At 39.4% G+C, this 22284-nt stretch overlaps 1 long non-coding RNA gene across 6 annotated transcripts; it reads left to right on the top strand.

The window, feature by feature from the left end:
* Positions 1-1798: 1798 nt before the first annotated feature.
* LOC119899328 lies at positions 1799-20533 on the top strand. 6 transcript variants are annotated; one of them, XR_005443801.1, is made up of 4 exons: positions 1799-2885; positions 2993-3099; positions 20130-20273; positions 20509-20533. It is a non-coding gene; the product is annotated as an uncharacterized LOC119899328 (long non-coding RNA). The 6 variants fall into 6 exon arrangements; XR_005443799.1 differs by lacking the exon at positions 20509-20533 and adding an exon at positions 20460-20485; XR_005443800.1 differs by lacking the exon at positions 20509-20533 and adding an exon at positions 13138-13202 and having other exon boundaries at positions 20130-20292.
* Positions 20534-22284: the final 1751 nt, after the last annotated feature.

Raw genomic sequence — 22284 nt, 5'->3', positions numbered from 1 at the left:
TTTAAGTCTACACAATGATCTGTAAAATGCCAGTGCAAGTTGAATTTATATAGGCATCCGACTCCTGCTTTTCAAGGTGTAGTGTTAGCACTGTGTTATCAGTTTTCCTCTTATGTGACTGTTTCACATAGTTAATTTGGTGATGTGCAATAATGGAGAGTGTGTTACACATTTTAACATCACGCAATACAATACACATGAATTAAGTGATTAATTTGTATTCTTGCACACTGACTCATGCCTGCTCTTTTACCACACAAACACATTTCTATTGACCCTTGCACACTGACTCATGCCTGCCCTTTTACCACACAAACACATTTCTATTGACCCTTTCAATGCTTTTTTTCTCCATAGGTGCATGAAGACAGCTTTTAATGGGACTGAGTATTATACACAGTATACTACAAAGTTAAAAGGAAGATGAAGAAATTGCATGTATTAAAAGTAGATATTCTTTTCACATATAAATAGATATTCTTTCAGTAATTCAAGTGTAACTTACTTACTGTGATGTATTTTGTATGTCCACATACTTGTTTCTTCCTCTGTTTTAAATCTGTTAACCATGTTGTAATGAGTGTATTAGCTAACCCTTTACAAAGACACGCATCAAAAGAAACTCAAAGTTCACTGATAAGACTATACCCTGAACCCAAATATGCAGCAAATAGAGATATCGGATTATATTAATGAGCAACCCTGTCATGAGCAGAAATGCAGTGGGGATGCAAAAGAAACAGGTAATAATACACATAATTTTATTGTATACTGTTAAACAACATAGGTTGATATAGTAATTGTAAACTATCATCAAGTGATTTTATTTTTTTAGCTGGAAATAACACTAATATCAGACTTCCAATTTTGATAAATGTATAAAGTCGCAAAATGTTGACACTGAACTTATCTGCAAAACATTCACTGACATTGTATAAATGTGTTAACAACACTCGCTCGCAATGCAATGGTTATTGTTATATTCAGGCACTCAAAGCACTTGGTGAAGGTTTGGTAGGCTAAAGACTGTGCTCTTAGTTAAATGCTGAGATAATCAGTGCTAACTTGAAGCATGAGACATAATTTACTTTTCAATATATTATAAAAACCACTATCTTTGCCTAACCTTAACCAAAGTTTTTTGATTTCCTAAACATAACCAGGGGTCACAGAAAGGGTGGGATGTTGATCAGCCAGCAAATCACCAACCCAAATAAGCAGTGGAGGGAGGCTTCGGACGCCTTGTGTGGGAGACCGCGCTCGCGAGTAAATGACAGGCGCTCTATTGAAAGTAAGCATGGCAACGGCTTCAGTGCGCTACACAGCTGTAGCCTATGTAACTCAAGTTAAAATTATAGGCTACATAACTTTACCTGATTGGCCTTCATCTAGTTATGCGGGGATGCTCTGCCGTGCGAATTCCCTCGTGTTGATGTCCTATTTAGTGAACAGTAATAGATTCTGGAAACTCACAAACAGTGAGGATCAGTCTCTCTTCGTTCTCTCTTGATTTGTGCTGCACATCGCTTACAAAAAGTTCAAGACAATTCAACTTTACCAACTGGCGGGCGGGTGTATTTATATATGTTAACCTGTTGCTCAGACGGTGCCTGTGTTGTGGTGAGTGTCCTGGTTTTTTCTCCTTTTTGTCAGTTATTCCGCTTTTTCCTTGGTTTTCTGTTCCCTGCCTGCCTCCCTGTGTTTTCTCCCCTGTGTGCTCTCTCTCTCCCTCTGCTCCTGAGCCCAGCCAACTACCTGCACCTGCATCTCATCAGCCACCTCGTCAGCCTGCCACACCTGCCAGTAATCGCCTCATGCCTGCCTGTATTTCAACCCCAGTTCTCCACACCATCCTCGCTTGATCGTTGTTGCTCCATACCCGGTGCCACCCCCACGTTCAGGCTCTCCTGTTTCTTGTTTTATTCTCACATTTACCCCATGCCTTGTCTCTGTTATCTCTAACCCTGTCTCTCTGTCTGTTTCCCTCCCAGGTACACTCACCCTCGTCCTCCGTTCAGTCGGCTGGGCTCATCCACCGGCCCTCTCCTCCTCGGACCTCCCCCACGGCGTCCTCCCTGTCCTCCCACCGCTCCTGGCTACCTCAGCCCCAGTGTTCCCCAGCTCCCTGGCCTCCAGGCTCCTTGGTTCCCCGTGCCTGCGTTTCCCCAACGTCCTCCTCTCCCTCCACTCCAGTCCCTCTCACCCTTTTTCCCCTCAATAAACCTCCTTCCCTCAGAGTGCTGCATTTGGGTCCTCTCTGTCCACACACCACACAACCTCGTAACAGCCTGTTATTATGTTATGATTGTGGCTATGGACTTTAATTTGTTTTAACAAGCTAGATAAAAGGTAATGCCCTGGCAGTGGCAAATAGTTTTGGTTTTACATTTGATTTCATTGTGTAAGTCGAGATTTACAAGAATATTTTATTGCTACTGTGTAAAGGGAATGCTGCTGGTAAAAATCAGATTATTTGTTTAAAGTGTTTGCAAACCACATGTTATTGCACTTGTGTATATAGCAGTACATTTAAATTAAAAGTGCGCAATACACTACAGTAGAATTCATTATTCAATTTTGCTCAAATACGATTAATCGCAAGAAAATCATGCGATTAATAGCGATTAAAAAATTTTAAGCACTAATTTGTATATTTTTGTACTTATAGCTCTCCATCAAAATGGGATCTAATCTCTAATGTGTTTGTTTATTTTTCCTCCAGAGCTGAGTGGTTGTGGGTCCTCTCAGCAGTGTCCTGTGGACTGGAGGAAGATCAACTCCAGATCTTACTTCCTCTCCACTGAGAATAAAACATGGGAGGACAGCAGAAGATACTGTCAGAGTAAAGATGCTGACCTGGTGGTGATCGCAGTGAACAGAAACCGGTAAGTAAAGTAAAGCTCTGTCTAGGTCTTTGTGCACCCATGTGTGTATGCCATTCTTGATGAACTTCATTTATTGAAGTTTCATTTTTCATGATCTCAATCAACAGAGGGCGTTGTACTGTCTGGATGGGAATGCTGAACTCTTGTTCTGGATTGGTCTGTATGACACAGCTGGGAGCTTCAAATGGGTGGATGGATCTGTGCTGACCAAACAGTAAGCCTTTTAGAATGACCCTGAATCTTTCTGCCAGACATGTTGACTCAATAAGACCTTAGTATCACAGAAATATATGCTGCGTATGCAGTGCTAGGCTATAGAGATTATGTCTCCAAAAAGAAAAATTCCCCTTTGCACCTCTTCACAGAAACTAATGAAGTGCTTTGTATTTAGCACTGGCAGTCAATGAAACGCAATGTACCTCTTGACTTTGTTTTGTGTTATGATTTTATTTGTTTATTTGGCAATTATCTGCATTAATTGACATACGTTTTTCATTTAGCTATGACACAGTTAATAAATACGTGCATAAAAAGGAAATACATATAACTATGCATAGGGTTAAAAAGAGAATACATGCAGCAACATCATGCGACCCCAAATAAAAAGTTGAAAGGAATAGGAATACATGGTATTTTCCCCTGCCCTTCACAGTTGCCAGGATCATCTTCCTTAAAAAAACCAACCCATTTTTCTCAGTGGCAATACAGCGGGGCCTTACCCAGCCCAGTTCGACTAAAGACAATGTAGACCCAGCCAAACGTATCCTGGCTTGTTACATGGTCATAAGTACCAAGTTGATCCGTGTAAAGACTTCTACTTGGCTCACACAAAATGATTAGGCTGCAGGTTTTTTCATTAAACAGTTAAATTAGCCAACATACCATCATCTCCACTACTTTAGTCCTCACAAGTTAGCAAAACACACATTTCAGTTTTGGAAGGAAAAATACTGTATATGTGTATATTAAATTGCTTATCTCTCCCTGGCCTCCATCATTTTTCTGTCATTTAAATTTTGGCAGTCGGACCAGCCGGATCGTGGTGGTCCTAACAACATGTATCACCGCCACACAGTGCTGGGCAGCTGGAATGATGCCCCCTGTGGAGCCAAGCGGCTTTGGCTCTGTGAGAAAGATCCATTTATCATTTCATAGTATCAGCTCCAGAACATTATATTATGTACATGTGCTTTTGCAAGAAGTTTACATGTAAAACAGTTGTGAATAAAAACAGATTCTATGATAATACACAACATCATCATCATTATACTTTTCTGTCAATGCCTCTCATTCTTCTGTCAGTTTGTTGTTGTCCGTTGTAACTGTGGAATCATAGACTCAGGAAGCAGGGCGGGTGAGGTAGACACAGTCAGGACAAAGTCAAGAAATGAGACAGACAGACCAAGAGATAATCAGACATACCAAGTGCTGAGAGGTCTCTTGTTTTAGGTATTCATAACAAATGGCCAAATTTGAGTGAAATACTACTAAAAGTCTATATTTGCAAGTAATTTGTTTCTGCAAGTCAGAAGAGTGGCAGTCCATCTTCTCACACTAAAGGAGCTCTGAAGAAAATCACTTCGATCTTGGCTTACTCTGGAGTCTTTAGATTTTAATTGTGTTAATGAGTTGTTTGCTTCTGGAATTGGCACCGGAGACGAATAGGCACACACAACAGGGATGCTACAACATCACAGCAGCAAGGTGAAAATATAATTGACTGGAAGGTCAAGTTCAGTTGCTCCTTTAAGATATAATCACTCTTCTCTGGAAGAAATAACTTGGTGGCAGTGGCAAAAAGGAATGATTTTGAGACAGAATGCACACAGTACGTATGTCTGAAGATTGTCAAAAAAACAGGGACATCAATAGAAACAAGTCCAGGACTTTAATATTCTATCCTCAATAAAGTCTGAGATGTTGTATTTTACATATTAGATTGCTGTCAATAAACTAAATCAAAGCAAACAATTTGACATATTATTAGAAATTGTAATAACATACTATTTATTCTATTCTTGTGAAATTACATAAAGATGCTGACTATTTTAAGATCTTAGAATATTACAGTGAGTATGATAAACAAGTGAAACATTATAATGAATACGAGCAACACAAAACAATAAAAAAAAAAGTGAAAGTAAAACTACAGCACAAGATGTTAAACTAAAAATATTGAAGGTAAATGTATGAATGTTTATCAGTCTGCCCATGCACTTAGTTTAGCAATCTACATGCTCGGATTAATAAACATACAAATTGATTTCAAAACTGAGTTAATTTGTCATCACTAGAACCCTCCCTCTCACCTATTCCTCTTCACTATTGATGATCACCAGATCAGCTCCTTTCATCTGACACTCCTGTCTGATCTCCCAGGTCATCTTTTCAATAGATACAGTGGATAGAAAAAGTCTACACACCCCTGTTAAAATGCCAGGTTCTTATGATTTAAAATAATGAGACAAAGATAAATCGTGTCAGAACTTTTTCCACCATTAATGTGACCTATAATGTGAACAATTGAATTGAAAAACAAATTGAAATCTTTGAGGGGGAAAAATGAAAAATAAAAACCCTCAAATAACCTGGTTGCATAAGTGTGCACACCCTTAGACTAATACTTTGTTGAAGCACCTTTTGATTTTACTAAAGAAGTCAGTCTTTGTGGGTGAGTCTATTAGCATGGCACATCTTGACATGACAATATTTGCCCACTCTTCTTTGCAAAAGCGCTCCAAATCTGTCAGATTGCGAGGACATCGCCTGTGCACAGCCCTCTTCAGATCACCCCACAGATGTTCAGTTGGATTCAGGTCTGGGCTCTGGCCGGGCCATTCCTAAACATTAATCTTCTTCTGGTGAAGCCATGCTTTTGTGGATTTGGATGTGTGGTTTGGGTCGTTGTCGTGCTGAAAGGTGAACTTCCTCTTCAGCTTTCTAACTGACGGCTGAAAGTTTTGTGCCAAAACTGCTTGGTATTTGGAACTGTTCATAATTCCCTCCACCCTGACTAAGGCCCCGGTTCCAGCTGAAGAAAAACAGCCCCAAAGCATGATGCTGCCACCACCATGCTTCACTGTGGGTATGGTGTTCTTTGCGCCAAACATACCTTTTGGAATTATGGCCAAAAAGTTCTACCATGGTTTCATCAGACCATAACACATTTTCCCACATGCTTTTGGGGGACTTGATGTTTGTTTTTGCAAATTTCAGCCGTGCTTGGAAGTTTTTCTTTGTAAGAAAAGCCTTCCGTCTTGCCACCCTCCCTGTAGCCCATTCATATGAAGAATACGGGAGATAGTCACATGTACCACACAGCCAGTAGTAGAAATTCCTGCAGTTCCTTTAATGTTGCTGTAGGCCTCTTGGAAGCCTCCCTGACCAGTTTTCTTTCGTCTTTTCATCAATTTAGGAGGGATGTCCAGTTCTTGGTAAAGTCACAGTTGTGCCATATTTTCTCCACTTGATGATGACTGTCTGAGTTCCATGGTATATCTAATTCATCCATCCTCCATCGTCAACTGCTTATCCTGCGTACAGGGTCGCGGGGGGGAGCCAATCCCAGCTGACATCTGGTGCAAGGCGGGGTACACCCTGGACAGGTCACCAGTCCATCGCAGGGCCACACATAGGCGAACAACCACTCACGCTCACACTCACACCTAAGGACAATTTAGGGTAACCAGGTATATCTAACCTTTGGAAATTATTTTGTACCTGTCTCCTGACTTATGTCTTTCAACAATGAGATCTCTCTGCGGACCACGGCTTTTGCTCGGAGATGCAACTAAGAAAATACCACTAGAACAGCTGAACTTTATTTGTGATTAATCAGAGTCACTTTAAATGATGGCAGGTGTGTAATGACTTCTAGTTAACCTGAATTTGAATGTGATTGGTTAATTCTGAACACAGCCACATCCCCAGTTATAAGAGGGCGTGCACACTTATGCAACCAGGTTATTGTAAGGTTTTTATTTTCCCCCTCGAAGATTTCAGTTTGTTTTTCTATTGAATTGTTCAAATTATAGGTCACATTAAAGGTGGAAGAAGTTCTGACATGATTTCTTTGTCTCATTATTTTACATCATAAGAACCTGGCATTTTTACAGGGGTGTATAGACTTTTTCTATCCAATGTATGTAACAGCTGTTGTCAAACTTCACCCATTCATCACAACAAATTTTCTGTGTCAAAAGCATACAAACACACTCAAGACAGACAAAGTAATCATCATTCACAATAATCCGTTTTTAATAATGTCCTGAACTGAGCCCTTGAAAGAACCAAAAAAAGTTACTGTTGGTGAAGTGAACCAATAACTTAGTATTCTTTTTTTCATACACTGATTTGCCACATTTCACTTGCATGTAACCACAGACGGATGAAATTGAGTGCTGAAGCTATGAAAATATTACTGAGGCATGTAGGCCAGAGCCACTGTTTGAAGCGACTGTTTGTCTTTGGAAAGTAAAACACAACTACAAAGAGACTAAAAATTATGACAACGATGCAAAACAATTTTAAAATAAATGCAAAACTAACAAAGCGATGCAAAGCAACTACAAAGAGACAAAACATGACTACAAAGAGGCTGAAAATTACACAAATTGACCAAAAAGAAGAGATGCAAAATCTCCGTAAAGACACGCAAAATCAGAGATTAAAAAACACTAAAAAGAGACTGCATCTGCATCTTATACATATGGTGTGTAGGAGAGGTGGGGGCCCCTTTACATATCAGTACTGGCAGTTATATATTTTACTTTTTGGTGCATGAGGACTTTTTCTTGCGTACTGGCACTTCTCACAAGCTGCCAGTACTCTTTTCTGCCCTCTCCACATCAGGTTCTCTGATATGTTACACTCACCTGTTCACGTTCTCGCCTGCCAGCTAATCTCTGTCGACGGAGAAAAGGCGAGGGAGAAGCTCAGGTGCGTTTCATGCAGCAGTGAGCATAAAGTAATGTGTCAGTGTCCCTTTTCATGAACCGACCAATCATAGCCTGGATGGGGTGGGACGTTAAAAGGTTTGACAGCCATAGGTGTCATGTGAAAATCAGGATGTCCCCATCACTATTTGAAAGCATTTGTTAAAAATGTTCTGAAAAACAGCTTGCAACAAGAAATGTTAAATAATAAATAATAAATAATTTAATCTAATATTTAACCTTTGAGAAAGGTTTATTTACACAATAAGAAAACAGTTTAAATATAGAAGCAACAAATGTGCATTGTCCAAAAAAAACTTAACAAGCAACTGATTACTGCATTATATTCCTTTACATTTTTATATTTTCATCTGCTATCGTTTTTCCCTTCATATAAATAACATTTTCACCATAAATGTGTACCGAAAGTGTCTCCAGAATGCATTAAGAGTTTAATGATCAGAATATTTCGGGGGAGGACCCCCACTTGCATATTTCACCATCAAATATTTTTTCGAAATACTGTTCTCCTCGTCACGTAGTATATCGTCACACACCTATTCTGAGCCCTTATGTCCCCACCACTTTTCTACACAAAGTGACTCCCTTGTTGACAGCAATTAGTACTTTCTGATAAACTGCTAACTCTAGCCTATCTGTATCTATGGCAGATAAAACTTACCGACTGCAAGTTGTGTATTTTTATTTAGGATGACTTAATATAGGGCAATTTAAGTAGCCTATTAAACCTTTATAAAGCCATAAAGAGCTGTTGTGAAGACACAAAGCAGATTTGTCTGAAATGCCTAATGGTGAGATATGACTGAGAACCACATCATGATCAGAACATTTAGTCACGAACGTCAGTTTAACAAACTCACTCAACCAAGATAAGTTGCTGAATTCTCAAAAACAAAACAATCTAAAATTCTATTAATTTACATGATGTAAACTGAAGTTTGGTAAATGACATTTTCAGGGATATCAATCAACTTTGACAAAATTCTCACAATATATTGATGTGCTGTGTTGTGATGCACTGTGATGTTAAGTTATTTTCTGTTGTGATGAGATGTTATGTGATTTAGGTGAGGTGCTGTGATTGTCACAAGTGTGTGGTGAGGCAGGTTGGTGGACCCAAACGCAGGACACAGGGCAGAGAAGGTATAGTTCAAAAAGGGTTTATTGTAGCAAACAAAAGGCGAGAACACTTACTGGCAGAGTGACTGATAAACAGAGTCCAAAAACAAGGAAATCCAAACACCACATGGAGACATGACGAACAAGGCAGACAACGCGACAATGACCAGACAAAGACTAAGGGGAAACAAGCAAGGACACACACACGCATTAACGAGCTGGGAGGAGGTACACAGGTGATAATAATGAGACTAACGAGACACAGACAGGCAGAGGGATTACTGGGGTAAAAGACATGACACAGGTTACTGAACACTAGATGATAGACAAGACAGAACCCCAATACCAAATAGACCAAAATAACAGATAATAAAATGACCAAACTCAAGAGTGCAAAACATGGTGTGCTCTGCTGGCCAAAGTCAAAGATAATGCTGGGGTGTACTGGTATTCTGTGCATTTTTAAAAGATGTAAGCAGGTTGAAATTATATTTAAATTTTTTTTGTTGAAACCTGAAAAACCTGAAACCAAATCCTGATAAATATAGAAGAATGTGTTTTAATAAGTTCATAAAATGTTTTGTACATTTAGTATATTCAAACTGAAGTGTTAATACCTGTACTGTCACTGGCCCCCCCAAACCCTAAGCCCTGAACCCCAGTCTATGCTGAACCCTCAGACTTTACTGATGTCACCTGGAAAGTGATTGAGTGAATGAGGCTGCAAGGGCTCAAAATACTGTAAACTGGGATGAGACAGCCCTTTGCCACATCATCACGTTACCTTGACGACGCTGAAACATGTTGCACACTGTTTTTGCCTGATTTTTAAGTCTTGCAGGCTCTTGCCTCACAGAGTGGAGGAGAGGTAAATGTCAATCTACAGTTGTCAATCAATGCACTATTGTTGGTCAAAACAGCATCAAGCAAAAACTAAAAAATAGTTGGCAATGTTTACATTAGCTAGACTGATGTTAATTAACTTAGCAAACAGTCATGTACTGTAGGTTTGGGTAGAGTAAGCCAACTTAAAATGTTGCAAGCCACGTGCAGCTCTTCGGCAGTTAAGTTAGTTGATGGGTAAATTTAGATGTGGTAGCGCAGGTTACTATGAACTTACACTTAAGCCTAGTCCACACAGACACAGGTATTTTTATAACTGGAGTTTTCCTCCTTCATTTAAAAAAAAAAATCTGTCCACATGAAAACGCAAACACACGCTATCAAGCTTTGTCAAGAGCATGTCAAAACACCTGGCAGCGATATGACCCTAACCGTAAAGCCACGTTGGCCAATCAGAGCCTAATAAAATTGTAAACAAAGCAGGCAGTGGCGCACAATCTGACATCAAATACAGTGGATAATTTTTTTATGGTGTTTGGGTTTTCTTATCTGTTAATCTTTCCTCGTGTGTTCTATCGAGCTTCTCTGTTGTCTCGTCTCTGTGTTGCATTTCTTCTGGTCAGTCGTTCCGAAGTGTGCTTCCTTATGTGTTTTGTGCTGCTTTTACTTCCTGTCATTAATTTTTTACACCTGTCTCACTCCCCTGATTTTGATGACCTGTGCCTTGTTATCTCCACTCCCCCTGTGTGCATATAAATATGGTGGTCTTTCTGTTGTTCAGTGCTCGTGCATTGGTTCATGTTTGGTGTTTTGCTCCTGTGTCTCCCATGTATCACAGTCATTCTTGTGCCGCTCATGTTTTGTGGATTATGCTCGTCGTTCTAGACCTGTGGGTTGTTTTCTACTTTCAGACACTCAACTTGTGTCAATAATTTTCACTAAAGAAACCTCTGTCTCAACAAGTAACTCAACAACAACATCAAAAAAAAATTAATATATAATATGCAGTAATCTTCATGACTCAGCCTGTCTTGCAGGTGCTACTCGCAATATTATTGCTACATTTTTTTTGGAGATCATGTGACGTGACTGACTAGGCCTATTAAACTGACCCTGCCAAAATTATAATGAAAACATTTAAATAGGCTATAGACCCAAATGTGGCCGTCTGTCAACGCATTTGCTACACAAATCGGTTAACAGTCCCCTGCAATGTAGCGAGAGAATAACACACCTGACCGCGACACAGACACTTGTCACTCTCTTTGCTGTCTCTGTGTCCACTTAAAAACAATTCAAATAGCATGACACAATTTGATTCTATTAACCATAAAAACCTGGAGGACATATTACAACATCTGAAATCCTCCTACTGCTGCCTTGATATTCTGCCAACAGATTTATTCAAAAATGTTTCTGATTGCATGACCTCAGATCTTCAACAAATTGTCAACATGTCTCTCCTCTCAGGTTTCTTACCACAGGCCCTGAAAACTGCAGCCTTTAAGCCACTCCTAAAAAAAGAGCAATCTAGACAGGTCACTAATTAGCAATTAGGCCCAAATCTTCCATTTATAAGTAAAATCGTTGAAAAAGCTGTTTTTCAGTAGCTTAGTGCTTTCTTGGCACTAAATAACTGTTTTGATGTCTTCCAGTTAGGATTTCGACCACACCACAGCACTTAGACTCTTGTTAAGGTCTTCAGTGATATCCATTTAAACATTAACAGTGGCAGAATCTCAGTCTTGGTATTATTGGATCTCAGTGCTGCATTCGACACGGTCGACCACAACATATTGCTTGACAGGCTTGAAAACTGGGTGGGACTTCCTGGCACAGTATTAAACTGGTTTGAATCCTACTTAAAGGACAGGGACGACTTTGTGTCGATAGGTAATCGCACATCTGAGCTAACAAAAATGACGTGGAGTTCCCCGAGGCTCCATTTTGGGGCGTCTTTTGTTTAACATCTACATGCTTTCACTGGCTCAGATTAAGAAAAACAACAAAATATGTTACCATAATTATGGTATTATAATTAACACACAGATTTACATACCCGTATCACCAGGGGACTATGATCCCATACAGACACTGAGTGGCTCTATTGAACAAATCAACAGTTGGATGTGTCAGAATTTTCTCCAATTGCACAAGGATAAAACTGAAGTTATTGTTTTTGGAGCCAAGGAAGTGCTCAGCTTCAATCAGTAATATTGAGGACCACAAACCAAGCCATAAATCTTGGTGTAGTCATGGACTCAGACCTGAATTTGAGGAGCCACATTAAGACAATTACAAAGTCAGCCTACTATCACCTGAAGAAAATATCAAGGATTAAAGGACGTATGTCTCAGCAGGACCTGGGGAAAAAAAAAACCCCATGCATTTATCTTCAGTTGACTCGACTACTATAACTGTGTCTATACAGGGCTCCCTATCAGCTGCAGCTGATTCAGAACGCAGCCGCTCGGGTCCTCACTCAAACCAAAAAAGTGGATTTTTCCATGTCCTTCGGGTGTTTTTGTATTCTACTATATATAAATGTCTGTGGAAAATATTCTTGCATATTTTTTAACTGTCGCGTGTGTGTGTGTGTGTGTGTGTGTGTGTGTGTGTGTGTGTGTGTGTGTTTTAAAAAAAAAAAGGCACAACACAAACTATACCTGTGTCCCTGTGGACACAAACAACATAACGATGTATTGATATATCCTCCACTTCAGTGACCTTTGCATTCATTCAATAGTTCTGCTCTTTATTCTATATGTGTGGTCATGGATGTGCTACGTCTATCTCTTACACATAAATTCATGCGCGCACGCACACGCACACACACACACACACACACACACCTGTTCTTCAATGCTGTGGATAATCATCAGGTCTGCACCTTTCTGAAGACAATCATTTCTACTTTCTGGCCAGGTTTTCTTCTGTGAAGAAATGTGACAGAAACTATCTTGGAAATACAGCCATCCTTGTTGAGTGTAATAGAAAAACACAAAGCGCTTTAATATATCATTATCACATATACAAACAAGAATTAAAAAAATATTTCAGCTACAAAACAAAGAGCCAAGGTGGTGTCTATCTCAGAAATCTGTATGTTTGCAGCATCATATGAAGGCTCACAGGCTGAATATCGCTGTAAGGGTCACTTTCATCACTAACAATTTCATCATCTTAATTACCGTTATTCAACATTCTCAAGAGGTCAGCTTTCTCATCAGTCAGGTTTTTGCAACTGGCCTCAGTATCTGAAAGAGAATTCCTATCTCCTATGTCTATTGAGATTAAACCTGCAATGTGGAAATTTTGTCTCCCCCTTTTGACAGTGAGCGTAATTACACAACTCTGTTGACTGTTGATGGGCTCTGCCTTCCTGAGTTTCTCGTTTATGGTAAGATAATAACTAGTTAACTTTTAATTGCAGTTAGTTAACGTAAGTCGCACTTCACACTTAGCTAACATAACCAAATGTCAGTTGGCCAACATTTATCTCAAATTAATTGCAGTTATTGACATTCATTGAATACAAAGTTTATCTTTGGTTATTTGATTTATTGTTAAAGTTAGCACTTTGTTGCGACCATATTGGTACATCTGATTACAATGAATGGTAGCTAGCTCAGCTACATAACATGACAAGCTTGCATCTAACAAGGTTGTTCCTTGATTAATTCATTCATTACATACAGTTGCTCAGCAGTGTGCATCACTGACAGGTTATAAGAACAGATGTAAAAAGAAATTATTAGCTAATTAGTTTACATATTCACCTGCTTATATTGACTGAGGGAAAAAAGCTATTTTAACACAATCTCCCAAATAAATTATAAAGTGCTGAAATGATTAATTTAAATATAACTTTCAAACGCCTAAAATAACATACCCAAAATACATCAGTAATAACTCCTCAACCATTAGGCCTAGATGCATAATTCTGGTCTCCTTTGATAAGTCAGAAACTAAGGAATATAAATTAACTGTAAATGAACCTATTTATTTTTCTATTAAAAAGTAAATGGAAATGCAATGAAGGAAAATATATTTTCATCCTTGCCTGGAATAAAATCTATATTTTAATTGCAATATTGCCATTAAAACCAACATCCAACTCATTATGATGCAACTGAATATATTCTAATACACCTGGAATACAACTGTAAATTTGCTGAAAAGAAACCAATATACAGTTACAATACACCAGGCGAATGTCCATGTTTTGGCCATATTTACTGTTTATATGTTCACTTTTATTGGGAGTCTTCTTCAAAACACTATTTCTCCATACTCCATACAGCCACGATCCAAATAACATAAAGCTTCTAAAACATTGCAACTGCAACCATTGGACAAAAAAAAACTCTAGTCAGTCTGGATTCTGCTCTGACAAATACGCCGTTTACTCGCGGGAGGAGCTCGCCATTAACTGCTTTTATTAAATTAGCTTTTTACTTTTTTGGGGGGGGATTACAATGTTGATTTATCTTCATTGGAGCTTCTCAGCAGCTAGCTTCCGTCCATCAAGTTCCAGTGTTGTTGTTAGCATCGTTGGACTACTCTGTCGGACTACGACTTCCATATTTATATCAAAACTGGACATTACTTGGAGAAAAGAAAGGGAGGAGGTTGAGGAGTTCAGAAAACATGTGTCTGTAACTTTATTCCAGCTATCATTGTACTTTACTATGACCAAGTTAGCATAGCATAGCCCTGATCAATCCAAACTCCATTCCGAAAAAAAACATTTTAGAAGTTGTTGTCTTGCTGACAGACCTGAATTCATATGTTTAACAAATCTGCATCATGTTGTAGTTATTTCGGCATCAGTTTAATCCATTTATTGCTATTTAATCACAGCAAAATGTTTACTTTGGTTTCATATATTTGTAGTAATGGCAAGTTGAATTTATTCACATTATCGCATTAAAATCGCCTTCTGAACACTTGCAGCGAATGTACTGCGAGGCGAAAATTTGCGGTTGGTCTGAATGCCGCATAAGACCTCACCGACCTCACCAAGATGGCAGCCCACAACTACGATCTCTATTGACACAAACAACCACTGTTTTTGGACTGAAAACGGCTAGAAGAGCAAAACTAAATGAAAATTTGATCTCCTGCCCGATATCGGGTCAGGTACCACTTGTCAGCTAGAATTAAGAAAGAAATATTTACCTTAAAGGTTCTTCTGAAGATGATTTCTCTCTTTGGGGGTGTCTTCAACTGTTTTTTGGAGCTGATCTCTTTCTTTAATCAGGTTTTTGTAACTGGTCTGTAACAGGACCATCTCTATGTCCCACTCAGACTTGCCTTTGGTGACTGACACATCAACAATAAACAACAGACCCTGTTAAAAAACATCCCATGCTTATGCTTCAGCAGCATGCTAACACAGTATTCACACAGGAAAACCAGAATTATCAGTCCAGTCAGGAGGAGAAGAGGCAGCAGACCCAGAAACACTGCAGCAGCTCTACAGGAACTCTTCTTTACTCTTATCTCCAGCACCTGAAATTAGGCGACGTCTTTTTATTATGTTTTAATTTTAAATAAATAAGATTAAATCAAGCTTTGTCTTTGCTTCATACACAATAGATTACAACCAGCAAGAAATAAAAAAATACAATAGCATAAAGAGTATTAGAAGCATATTACTTATGAGTCTGATTAGCTTTTGCTGTGCTAATGGGGATCCAAATAAATAAATAATCAACCAACAAACTTGCTACAGTAAGTAAACACAAAGCTGAAGAGATAAATCATACGGATTAAACAGAAAATCAACAGATTTGGATGCCTCATTTCAAAGGAGGAGTGAAACCAACTCTGATCATTGGCAGCTCCATTTTGAGAAACGTGAAGTTAGCAAAGCCAGCAGCCATAGTTAAGTGCATCCTGGGGCCAGACCCTATAGTGACGGTGTCTGCCCCCCGACCATTGAAATTATTTAAATCAAAGGTAAACAGAAGAGGAGCTGTGCATAAAAACCTCATAAAAATTAAAACCATGAGAGCAATAGTGCAAAAGAATAGGAGAATTAAATGTGGACTCTTAAACATCAGATCTCTCTCTTCTAAAGGTGTACTAGTAAATGAACTAATATCAGATTATGATATTGATTTATTTTGTCTTACTGAAAACTGGCTGGGTGACGGAGAATATGTTAGCCTAAATGAATCCTCCCCTCCCAGTCATATTAATACTCACATTCCTCGAGGCACAGGCCGAGGAGGTGGAGTTGCAGCTATGTACGGCTCTAGCCTACTAATCAGCTCTAAATTCATTATCAAGTCACAAAGTAACAGAGGACTCCTATGCTAATTTCAGTCCCTCCCAAGTCGATCATCTTGTTGATAGTGCTGCAGGCTCGCTGCGAATGACACTCGACTCTGTAGCCCCTCTAAAAAAGAAAATAATAAAACAAAGACTGTTAGCTCCATGGTATAATACTGAAACTCAATATAAAGCAAATATTGCGGAAACTTGAGGAATTGGTGTTCCACCAAACTGGAAAATTCTCGTTTAATTTGGCAAGATAGTCTTAAAACTTATAGGAAGGCCCTCCATAATGCCAGAGCAGCGTACTACTCGTCATTAATAGAGGAAAATAGGAACAACCTATTTTCTTTTCAGCACTGTAGCCAGGCTGACAGAGAGTCACAGCTCTATTGAGCCAAGTATTCCCGTAGCTCTCAGTAGTTATGACTAAAATTCTAACTATTAGAAAAAAAATTTGCCAAGACCTGACCTCAACTGGTACCAACTTATCTCCAAACTCAGGAACCTTAGAAACAGCTGTAGAACCAGATATATGTTCAGACTGCTTTGCTTCCCTCAATCTTTACCAACTAACTAAACCATCAACCTGCCTCTTAGACCCCATCCCGACTAGGCTGCTTAAAGAAGTTTTACCCTTAGTCAGCACTTCTCTACTAGATATGATCAATCTTTCTTTATCAACAGGCTATGTACCACAGTACTTTAAAGTAGCTGTAATTAAACCTCTTCTGAAAAAGCCCAACCTTGATCCAGATGTTTTAGCCAACTATAGACCTATATCTAACCTTCCATTTCTCTCTAAGATCATGGAGAAAGTAGCCGCTAAACAGCTGTGTGACTTTCTACAGAGCAATAGTTTATTTGAGGATTTTCAGTCAGGATTTAGAGTTCATCATAGCACAGAGACAGCACTGGTGAAAATTACTAACGACCACCTTATTGCATCAGACAAAGGACTTGTCTCTGTACTGGTTTTAAACTGAAGTTATTGTTCTAGGGCCGAAGCACCTCCATGATGCATTATCTAAAGATATAGTTTCCCTTGATGGCATCGCCCTGGCCTCCAGCCCCACTGTGAGGAATCTTTATTTGATCAGGACATGTCGTTTAAGTCTCACATTAAGCAAATTTCAAGGACCGCCTTTTTTCACCTACGTAATATTGGGAAAATCAGGAACATCCTGTCTAAAAATGATGCAGAAAAACTAGTCCATGCATTTGTTACTTCTAGGCTGGATTACTGCAATTCCTATTATCAGGCTGCTCAAAAAAGTCCATTAAGACTCTTCAGCTGATCCAGAATGCTGCAGCACGTGTTCTGACAGGAACCAGGAAAAGAGATCACATTTCTCCTGTTTTAGCTTCTTTGCATTGGCTTCCAGTAAAATCCAGAATAGAATTTAAAATCATTCTTCTCACCCACAATGCTCTTAATGGTCAGGCACCATCTTATCTTAAAGAGCTCATAGTACCTTACTACCCCACCAGAGCACTGCGCTCCCAGAATGCAGGGTTACTTGTGGTTCCTAGAGTCTCCAACATATGCATAGGAGCCATTATACATGGAGGGGGACATGTCATCCCAACATTTCAAAATCTATGTTTTGTCCCCCTCACTTTTTTCAGGCGATTTCGGAGTTGGCTCATAGCTGGTGTGGTTTGTGTGACTAGTCAATCAATCACATACTCCGTATCAGACATGATTAAACGGTTGAAAAGCGGACAAAAAACATGTAGCCGAATGTTAGGCCTCTAGAAAAAGTCCGACACCACGCAAAGGTGGTGCTGAAAACTCAAGGGAGAAAAAAAGAGTTCACTCGAGGCTGGTGCAGGGGGTTGATATTACAGACTTTTCTTTTGTGCTGCTGTTACTTAGCCTGAACAGTAGCCTGAACTTAGCCTGAAGACAGTAGTGAGGACACCTTCAGCAGGGTGGGTAGTTAGACTTGTTACAAGTAACGCAAATTTGTAAAATGAATAAATAAAATAAAGTCATTGGCACATTTTCACATTTCTTTTTTAAAACTGTACTTTTACTCTTTACTCTAGCATTTTCTTTAGGCCAGTAATCTACTTTTAATTGCGCTACATTTTCGATTGATACCTTCATAATTTAACCAGTCTGTAATCTGCATCAGGCTTCATTAACCGAAATGAGCTGTCATCAGTCTGTGTGCGCGCAGTTACGCAGAAGAGCCCTGGTGTCGGGCGCTTGTCACAGTCACAGAGCTGGGCAGATGCAAACATGTAGAAAATCAGGCAAATTATTTTCTGCACACCATGGTACTGGTGGCTGTGTTGGAAAGCTGCCTGCGTCGCTCTTTAACAAGCCGGTAAATAAATACTTTCACTTTCCATTAACAGCTCATTTAAAGCTCTCTGCAGAGCAAACGTAGACTTCACACTGTAACATAAGTTAGATGATCACTAGATTGATTCTGGCATATTAACAGTAAAGAGAAAAGAGAATTTATTTTTATGGATATTAGCCTGCTAGTTTTTATTTTTTACATTGGTTACTTTGATTCATAGCAATGCCCGACGGTGAGTCCATTAAACAGAAGCTCGCCGGTGAAACTAATCTAATCTTTCACTCAGCAGCTACCAGCTGTTATTTATTCAGGAAACAATCATTTTTAGATGCACAGAGTGAAAGAGAAAATATGTGTGGATAAAACAGCCCATTTGGGCTTTACGCATGACGCTCAGCTTCCTCTGTATGCAGGTTTACCTGATACAACAACCAGCTGCTCCCGTGTTACTGCCACAATGATTCTGATGCTTTAGGAATGATCAGATTGTATTGGCTGCCTGTGCTACTGCAAAGCAAGCGGTTTGGTTGGCTACATGTCCATAACAAAAGAGACAGGAAACAGTAGTGGCTGGCAGCAACTGTGATATTTTAAAGTGATCATATTAAAGTGATCGTACCTTCATGGAGATTTAAAAAGGAAAATAATTGTATTAAACAGAAATAGCTAAAGATAATCAACCTGCAAAGCAAATTGCATTTACCTAGAAATAACCTGTTGCAGCTGTTTCTAACCTATTGAACAGCAGATTAAATATATTATTACACTTTTACTTGAGTAGTTTTGTAATTTTTTCCTCTAACTTTTTATGGGAGTAATTGTACTTTTTCTTGAGTAAAGATTTTGAGCACTTTACCTGCCACTGGCCAGCGGCACCAATACCAGCTCTGACATGGTGAACATGAGACAGACAGCAAAGATGAGGTGAATAGCACAATAGAGTCAAAGCCAGCACAGTCCAAAGCACCAGTTTATGGTAAGATTGATGATGATATTAGCTTATTTAGGCCTAGTTATCTACTCAAGGGCTCAGCTGAAGTGATTACTTTACTTTAGGAGACGTGTTTCTAGTTTTGAAAATGTATTTTAAAGGCTCATTTAGTTATGTACTCTACTTGCATACAATTCTCAAGAATGCAGGAATTAATGTCTCTAAAGACCCAGAGCCCTGACAAATGCTTTGTCTGGAGAGTGGGCTGACCAAGGACAAACTCCTGGGTCACTTTTTAAAAAACTCGAGGTGTGTATGTGTCTCTACATGTCCATAAACAATTGAAAAGTAGTCAATTGTCACACAGAGACAAGCATCCTGCAGTATTTTAAGAGGTCACAGGAGGAGGAGTAGAACAAACTGAGACAGATGAGCTTGTGAGTTGTATGGATGGCTACTAGACATAGTAAATTCTAAAACTCACATAGTAAAAGACTTTGTTAGACCAGCATGTCATCAGAGTTTGCATGGAAGACAGTTCTGTGTTGCAGGGACGTAACGTCAGGCTAAATAAATACATTTGTACTGTGGCTACATTAACTAGCAACTGTTCCATGGTTTTCATGGTATGTAGTCAGTTTTGTTCTAGTTATCTAGTTATTATACTGTGTGTCTCAGACCCTCTCCCTCTCTGACTTTTTCTCCATCTCCTGTCACTACAAATACCCTCTTTCAGCCTCACTAATTAGTACATTTATATATTTTATTTTCATTTATATTTTTTCAAAACTGTTTTCAGTGTCCCCCCCAGGTTCAAAGTTGCTCCTACGCCCCTGCTCCAAAAGTAGAATGGGAACCAGAGTGTTCAGCTATCAAGCTCCTCTCCTGTGGAACCAGGTTCCAGTTTGGGTTCAGGAGGCAGACACCATCTCCACATTTAAGAGTAGGCTTAAGACTTTCCTCTTTGATAAAGCTTATAGTTGGGGCTTAGTTATTCTGCTATAGGCCTAGACTGCCGGGGATTTCCTATGATGCACTGAGCTCCTCTCTCCTCTTCTTTCTCTCCCTCTGTATGCAACCTCATCCCATTAATGCATGTTACTAACACAACTTCTCCCCTTTCTGGTAGTCTTGTGCTTTCTCGTCCCTCTCCTCTCTCCTCCTATCACTTCCTGCAGGTGTTTCTGGCTCTCGAGCTGTGGAGTCTGGATCTGTGGCTGCGAGTCACCTGCTGCCCCCGTGTTCCTGCTCGACACCCTCTGCTGCAACGACTATTGTTACAACTACTAGTCCTATTGTTATTATTATCATTAACACTACTGTAAATATCTGTACCATTATTCATTCAGTCTATAGCAACATTACCTTTACTGTCTGTACCTCTGTGAGTATATTGTGTAGTCCCCCCCCCCCCCAACCGGTTGAGGGAGATGGTTTCTGCCTCTTAAAAGAAAGTTTTTCCTTGCCTCTGTCGCCTAGTGCTTGCTCTTGGTGGGAACTGTTGGGATTCTGTAAATACCATCACAGAGTATGGTCTAGACCGGTCTAGAGATAACTGTTGTTGTGATTTGGCGCTATATAAATAAAATTGAATTGAAGTATACTGTGTCACAGTGTGCCTCAAAACATGTCTCCAAAGTAAACTAATCAGTCACTATATAGCCTGCCTCCTGTCATTAAAATGTTTTTTCCTGTTTCAAAGCAGTGAAATACGATGGACTATTAGGGCCACACTGAGGAGGAAAAAAAATCAGAGATGAGAATAAAGTCATAATATTTAAGCTACATGTTAGGGGAAATATCAGAAGAGCAGCCTGCCGCCTCCATGAGTTAAAATGAGGAACGTGGAGAATCTTGTGAATCACAATGTGATTTTAGCATTATTTCGAAAGCTAAACTATTAATAAATTCAAATGCTGATGTGAACTTGGTTCAGGAAGCGATCTTATAAATGATCTGTATAAGCCACTATGTGAGATATTTATGCAAATAATTTGGTAACCACGTATGCACACCAGCATGTATTAAACTCCTATATTTACAAGAAAGAAAATCACAAATGTTTGAGAAATAACCTCAGATATTCTCTGAGAATAAGCCCTGCTGTATAACCAACTAAGTCCAAGAATAAAAGGGTGGTGATGGTGCAGTGGATAAGACATGTGCCTTTGGTGCAAAAGAACGGGGTTCAATCCCCCACTGTAACACATCCTCCAATGTGTCCCTTAAACCCTCTTTGCTCCAGAGGTGTGTGACACAAACAGCAATTGTAAGTTGCTTTGGGTAAATGTAATGTGGTAGGATTATAATGCAGAAGGGGCCATGTTCAATATTAGGATGCGCTGCTGTTCCAGCTGGTCACAGAATGCATAAAATTGCACATTCAAGCAGAGGTGCTACCTGCTAAACTAAACTGTCTCGAGAAACAAAACATTATTTATTTACATTTAGAAATTGGTCAGAGCATTCACAATAATCATTAAAAATCAATACAGCTGTTTCTCTGCATCCCACCCCTCCCAACTTCCCCTTCACATCCCTTCTGTCTGTGGATCACTGCTACACTGGGTAGAAATGGGATTAGTGCCAACAGTTAAAACACTGAACCAAATGACGTGTTCTATCAATTTCCGCTGATCCGTTTCAGTACAGTGCTGTGCCTACACCTAATTAAGCCAGACCTGAGCCAGACTCATTTCACCAATTCACTGCACAAACGGCAATTTAGCTGTGATACTGCCAAAATATTTTCTTGTACATTTACTTTATTCTCGGAAATTTGGAGTTATTCTCTAATGGCCTACGCAGTCATGTATTTTCCCTGGTTAGGTCAGCAGCTGTGAATGTGCTTGACTCCGTGCAAGCTACTTCGTTGAGTTGATTAAGTCAATTACAAAGTGTGTGACAGCGATCCCACAGTAATAAACCCCGAATCATTCCTGTTCATGATACCT

The sequence above is a fragment of the Micropterus salmoides genome, unplaced genomic scaffold (assembly GCF_014851395.1).
Source record: "Micropterus salmoides isolate LMB-PRFRI ecotype aquatic unplaced genomic scaffold, ASM1485139v1 Ms_hic_scaffold_12, whole genome shotgun sequence".
NCBI lineage: Eukaryota > Metazoa > Chordata > Actinopteri > Centrarchiformes > Centrarchidae > Micropterus > Micropterus salmoides.
This window is presented reverse-complemented; position numbering and strand designations above follow the sequence as displayed.